Source organism: Coregonus clupeaformis, unplaced genomic scaffold, assembly GCF_020615455.1.
Source record: "Coregonus clupeaformis isolate EN_2021a unplaced genomic scaffold, ASM2061545v1 scaf1084, whole genome shotgun sequence".
NCBI classification, from domain to species: domain Eukaryota; kingdom Metazoa; phylum Chordata; class Actinopteri; order Salmoniformes; family Salmonidae; genus Coregonus; species Coregonus clupeaformis.
This window is the reverse complement of record NW_025534538.1, coordinates 145,549-152,365: the sequence shown is the minus strand read 5'-3', so window position 1 is coordinate 152,365 and position 6,817 is coordinate 145,549. Positions and strand designations below refer to the sequence as shown.

The 6,817-nt window shown below is 44.9% G+C and overlaps 1 pseudogene; it reads left to right on the top strand.

Annotated features, from left to right (window-relative positions):
* The first annotated feature begins 4,038 nt into the window (after positions 1-4,038).
* LOC123486237 lies at positions 4,039-6,460 on the top strand (annotated as a pseudogene).
* The last annotated feature ends 357 nt before the right edge of the window (positions 6,461-6,817 follow it).

The window sequence follows — 6,817 nt, the reverse complement described above, 5'->3', positions numbered from 1 at the left end:
GTTAGTGTTTCGTCTGGTTTGTTCACACTTGAGAGAGGGAGGTAGGAGGTTCAGTAGAAAAATGACTTGGCATTGGCACAGAGAGAGATGCATATTGTTTTTGCCTCTCGCTGAATTTGCAGTTGCACATTTTAATGACATTTAAATCAGTGTTGTAAATATGTTTTAGGTGAAGTATACATTTATATTTAGTGCGGTAGCAAAGGTTTCCCTGCAGATATATTGGCTTTGGTGTTAAAATTACCCTCCCCATGCCTTCCTTTCTCCCTGTGTTTTAATTACATTGAACAGCTTTAAGTCTGGGTTGTATTTTGAGGAAGGAGATTTCACATGGGTGTTTGGCCTCGATGTCAGTGCTGTTCTGACTGCTTCCTGAGCAAAGGCATTGTTCTCTTAAACAGCTGTCGTTTTGACTGATTCAGAACAGATGGCAGTCTGCATGTACGTGTGTGTGTGTGTGTGCGTGTGTGCGTGTGTGTGTGTGCATTGCATGATCAGGAGTTGCCTGTTGAGTTGTGTGTGGTATTGGATTACATGTTAAGATATCCCGTCTTTTGCTGCTCAGTGTTCCAATGTGCTTTTCTGAGCATCTGTTCACAAAATGGCAGATGTCCATTATAGATGATTATGCATCTAAACGTAAAAGTTTCTATTGTCCACTCTGGACACAATAATGTGAAATCCCTAAGACTTATGTGACAAGTCGTATACATTCTTCAGAAATGTTGTAACATTTTAAGTAGAAATGCTACCAAAATAATTGGCTGTAAGAATACATTTTCTTCTTGTTCAGGTGTTGTTTAACAATGTATTATGTTGTATACATCCTATATGCTAGTACACACGAGGTAACCGATTCCAACTTGCTGCATGTTGATGTGTGAGATTGAACATTAAGCAGCCTGCTTGTTCAGTTGAAAGGCCGCAGAGACTGCCTGAGGCACAGCGTTTTTACTGCAGCGCAACGACTGGGAGCTGCTGCGTGTTTCAGTGCATCTGTTTATCCCACGGCATCACACTGCCAAAGGCAACAAAATGAGCCCCTTTGACAATGACAGAGATTTTCCCTGTTCTGGGCTGATGCAGTGCTCACACCTTCTACTACCGCTCCGAGATAGAAGTCTGCAGTAACACTGCTGGAGCGGGTTGTGTGACATGGCTGGCAGGTTCTGGAGCTAGCTACCCAATCTCACCAGATATAACTGTACCTTTTGAAGAGGCTGTGGCTTTCCCACAAAGCTCATTAATTTTAGTAAATACTTTCCATTCTTTTAACTTTTTTAACTTGACTTTTATTGGAATTAATATAGAAAGGACAGTATAAAACATACAGTGGGGAACATTTTATATGTTTTTGTTTTCTACTAAAAGCATGTAGGGGTCTGAATTTGTTGCATCATTGTACACTTCAGCTGTGAACGAATCTAAAACAAAATCCAGAAATCACATTTATGATTTTTAATAATTATTTGCATTTTTTGCATGACATAAGTATTTATACATCAAAAAGCAACTTAATCTTTGTACAAACTGTGTTTGCAATTACAGATCTTTTTCTTAGGTTTTAGTTTGCACACACTGCAGCAGGGATTTTGCCCACTCCTCCATCAACCTTCTCCAGATCTTCGGTTTCCTTCTGCATCTTTCAGCCTCCTCTAAAATTTTATTTTCGGTTCAGGTCTGGAGACTGGCTGCAAGCCCTCCAGGACCTTGAATCTTCTCCCATCTTGGTTGCTGCTTGTGTTTCGATTTCGTTGTCATGCTGAACCACCCCATCTTCATCCCTTCTGAGGAAGGGGTTGTTGCCAAATCTCTGGCCCCAATCCATCCTCCCAATCGTTCTTCCTCCAAACATGGCGAGTAAGTTTAACCAAAAACTCTTTTTTTGTCTCAGTCAGACCACATGACCTTCTCCCATTCCTCCTCTGGATCATCCAGATGGTCATTGTGCAAACTTCGGGCGGGCCTACATCTGTTGGCAGGGCTTCTGCGCTGAGATTTTAATCCATGACGCTAGTGTGTTACTAATGGTTTTCTTTGAGACTGTGGTCCCAGCTCTCTTCAGGTCATTACCAGTCCTCCTTGTTCTGGCTATCCCCTCCATTTTCCCGTGAATCTTGCACTGGAGCCCCGAGTCAGGGTGATTACCGTCATCTTACTTCTTCCATTTTCTAATATTCTCCAACAGTTGTTGCCTTCTCTCCAAGCTTCTTGCCTATTGTCCTGTAACCATCCACCTTGTGCAGGTCTACAATTTTATCCCTGATTTTACACCTCTCTGGTCTTAGCCATTGTGGGGGGTTGGAGTCTGTTTGATTAGTGTGTCTGTCTTTTATCTTTTCCAGGTGCGGTTAATACAGTAATGAGTGGAGAACTTCTTACAACTAACATCTGTTTGGTTGGTGTATCAAATCTTAGTCATGCAATATCAAATTAATTACTTTAAATTACTTTAAAATTAAATGTGATTTTCTGATTTTGTTTTTGATTCTCTCTCCATTGATTACCTTTATTACAGCTCACATGCCTTGCACAACCGGACAACCTCAAAATTGGCAGTGTATCAAATCTTGTTTTTCCCCGTTAGGTTTCTTTCACGTAGAAGTCATTTGTGAAAAAAAACTTATTTTTTTTTTTTCTTATATATGTACTTTTTTTTGCAATAGATTATAGGTAGCTCCCATATTATTTTTTCTTTAAATTTTCTTGTTAAATCATTCATATTCCTCATCTGTATGATTAATGATGATAAATGTGTGCACCGACACAGTATGGTCAGTGTCATTCTTGCCCATAGTTACATACCTGGACAATGAGTGAAGTGAACAGCTAGGAATCAAGAGGCGGTCAAAAAGATTACAGAATTATCCCGGTCCACTGTTTACAGGAGCCAGCCTCCATCACAAAAATAATAAATGTGTGCTGCATGATATGCTTTTTTTTTATGTTTCCATCTCACTATCTTTTGTTTTAAACGAGAGGGATTTAATATAATTAAAGCATACTCTCCAAATGGCTCGCTTTTTATATAACTACTTTCTCATCTTTTGTAATTGAAGTAAATGTGTTTTGTTCTGAATTTTAGTGGGAACTGTACATACATTCATTTTTATTAACAATGCGAGCCTGTGCGTTATCTCATCTTAATTTAAATGTGAGTGTTCTGTTACAAGAAAATGCACATTGAGGCTGAAAAGAAGCATCAGACATTTCAAGTGTACAGACAAACCTGCTCTCTTTCACGGAGGGTTATAACGTAATTAATATTACTTCAACAAATACCACCCGAATGTGCTACAAATTAATTTCAAATTTAGTTTTAATTTCATTTGAAAATGTTAAGTTGTGTTTGAAAACATTCTCCCTCTTCTCTATCTTTCTCATTCTTGCAGTAAAAACAGGGAGTGGGGGGGAATGGACTTTATTCCATTTGAAACAAATGATTAAATATTGATTTATAATTCGTTTATATTATATCTGTTATTCTTTGTTTTTCTGATATGGGACATTCTAGTCTTTTATTTCTATCATTCTGATTTGCAAGGCATTGCAAGAACTACCAAATCGAATCTTCATCTTTCCGTAGTGTGCTGTGGTCAATAACAATCCTCTCTCTGTTTCTCTCTCTTTCTCTATCCCTATAAGGAGGCTTCCTGCTCGTGGCTCCGGTGGGCCTGCGGTCAGAGCTTTTTTAATGACGCCTTCCTCGTGGCCCTTCTCCGGCCATAGAGTTGACAATGATCTCACTATAATCTCCATTCTTTGGTGCCTCTCTCAAAAATGAGGAGGAGGTCGCAAAATTACTTCTCCCTTTGCAACAACTTCCTCTCTCATATGTAGCTCAGCTAGCAGCCACGGAGGGCCCGGCGCCACCACCGGCCCGCAGCTGAGCATACCATCCCCACTACTACCAACTCCTACTGGTCTCTCTGAACTCAACCTCACCCAGCCACCAGTGGTGGAGAAGCCGCCACCAGCCACAGCTAGTAGCAGTGCAGCGCAATTGTGCCATGTTTACCGACTGGCACCAGATCCGCTATGGCCAAGACCCTCTTTGGTCTCTCAGAACCAGAGCTCATCCACACCCAGCAGCGAGCAAAACAACCTATTCAGCACTCGTGCAGCTCTACCGTCAGAGCACATGCTATCTCTGACTCCATCTTCACAGAGTGCCAGTAAGTTCCCTGCAAGGACTGCAGTGCTGCCTATGACACGCTGGTGGACTACTTACACATAAATAACCCTTCCGCGATGACAACCCACGCGCCACTTGTGGCTGTCCAAGCCACGCCAGAGCGATCTTTTTCTCTCCTGGAGATAGGAAAGATCTCAGGGTCCTGCAGTGTATGTACTTGGACATTCTTTTCGAGTCTCTCCAGACCTCAGTGTCCACATATTAAACAAAACACTACCAGAGATTCCTCTGAACCTACTCCTGTAGCATGGCCCAGAGTCATCTCCTCCGCTCGAAGGCCCCATCCTCGACCTCCCCGCTCCCCAGATCGGGCACCCCCAAATCCTCACCTAAATACTAATACCCCCTCTCAGAAGGCTTCCCATTACATCACCCCAAACACCGTTACGGCCACCATGCCGCTATGCATGTGTTCGTCCAGAAGTCCCATCTTGAAATGCATGGAGATGTCACTCCTCGACACTTCAGGACTACACACTGATGTACCGGTCACTTCATCAAGGTCTCAAACTCTGCTCATTAAAAACACTCCCATCATTCCCCCCCACCTGTCCCCACCAATCTCTGCTGAGGAGAAATTCGTCTGTCCCTCACTCATATTCTCCCCACCTCCTCCCCCATACCTACCTCCCTCTATATTTCCCTATTGTGGAGTTGGGTATGTATAAGCCACTAGCACCAAAAGGCAGAAACTGGAGATACGAGACAGAGGAAATTCATATCTCGTCCAAATATTTACGAGGGGATCTGAGGAGCCCTAAAGGGTCTGGCATCCTCAATCTTGAAACACAGTACATCAGCCATCAACCAAGCACAGAACGGTGCTCCCAGCCTGGGAGACTACCCCCGCATCCATGCTACATACCAGCTGCCCAATATCATGAAGCTCTCACTGGCCAACTCAGGGAAAGGGCTCAGCCCTCAAATACCTGTTCCCTGGAGGAGGCTCCTGTCCCAACGCCAAAACCACTCGTCTCTCTTGCCCAGCGCGTCAGACTCTCCTCTCCCCAAAAACAACTTCCACGCCATGGAGGAGTGGTAATCATAAAATAGCCAAGTGGAGGGGAATGTGCGTCCCCAAATCAAGACGGAACCCCCCCTCCCCCTCTCAGCAGCGAGGCAGGGGGGTCAGCCAGAGGGATCCCCCAAGGGGGGGGTCTAAAACCCCTGAGAGCGTCGGAGGCGCCCAACTATAACCGGTCGCCCATATGAAGGATTCGCTGGAGGATGGGTTGGAGTCTCTTCAAATCCCCCATCTCCGCTTGTGTGGCAGCACATCCATTTTCCATCAAATCCTCTAAGTGCGCTTCAGTCCGTGATGCCTCCACCTGGGTAGGCCAGCCATCTGCTCTCCATCCCTGGACCCCATCATCTCATTCAAATAGTAACGCTGCAGTCTTCCACCCCAGCTCAACCAAAAAAACCAATGACCACTTGACCCTACTTCTACCCGTCAACAGCGACCGGCCAATAGGCCTGACCAAAGGCAAAATAAAGGCAGCTCTCTGGGTTCGCTCCCTTCCTCCACCCTCCTCTATCTCCCCTTCCTCCCCACAACCACCAGTGGCCAAGGGTCTCGTCTGCATGTGGCATCATTCATTCCAATCCCCGCTGCGTAGAATCCCTGCTCTTATCAACTCTAAAACCTCCCAGAAAGTCAAGCCTCCAAGTCCTCCGCCCACCAGCCTGTTCGGAAAGGTCTGACATTGAGGGTTCCACTCCCAGAGGACTAGATCTCTCCAGCCCAAAGCAAGCCTCCAACTGAAACCCCCACACCTGCTCACCTCTTTCCCAGCCTCCGCGACTGCGATTATTATTCATGAGCCCCCAGGGGGGGATGCACATCTCCCGTTTCCAGCCTCTCCATGACCACCATCCCCTGGCTGGCCAGCGTCAAGTACCGGCTGAGGGGGGCCGGAGGGACCAGAGTTCTTAAGGAAGCCCTGACTCCAGCCACCCAGTGTTCCTTCTGCACACTCTGCTTCCTCAGTTGTTCCCTCTCTCCACCTCACGTCAGCCACTTGGAGTCTCCTCTCAGACTCAGAGACCTCGACCAAACTGTCTGGAGAGGAGCTTGTCAGCCAGATCTCCCGTCACACCAAAAGCCACTCAAAACTGCTCTCCAACCACTCCAACTCTAGCCCTCACCTCCTCTCCCCCTCCCCTTCCCCGTCTCCCTCCCGTTGCGGGGATGTAGCTTCACCTCTCATCATTCAAGCTCTGCAGCGACTTTTGCCCGGCAAGCATGCGGTCAACTCCACCTGAGCAACCCATCATCCAGACCATCCTTTTATGTGTCTAAAAAGAACAGTAGCACTAAACTCAGGACATGCTCACTCTCTTCGTTCTCTCTTTATCTATCTTTCTTCCACAGACATTTCCTAAACAAGACTACTATTAAGTGAGTAACTCACAAAATGCCGTAGAACTACTGTTTAGTTTCGGCACATGGTTTCTATTTTCTTTAAGTAGACTCACTCTGCCAAAAGCTTTTGTTTGTTTATGCTCTCTTTTGTTAATTTTCTCATGTGCAGTGTTAAAGATTTTTATATAATTTTATATATTTTAATGAAGTTATGTATTTGGGAGTTGTTAATTGATTTGATTTCTTTTTTTTGGCAT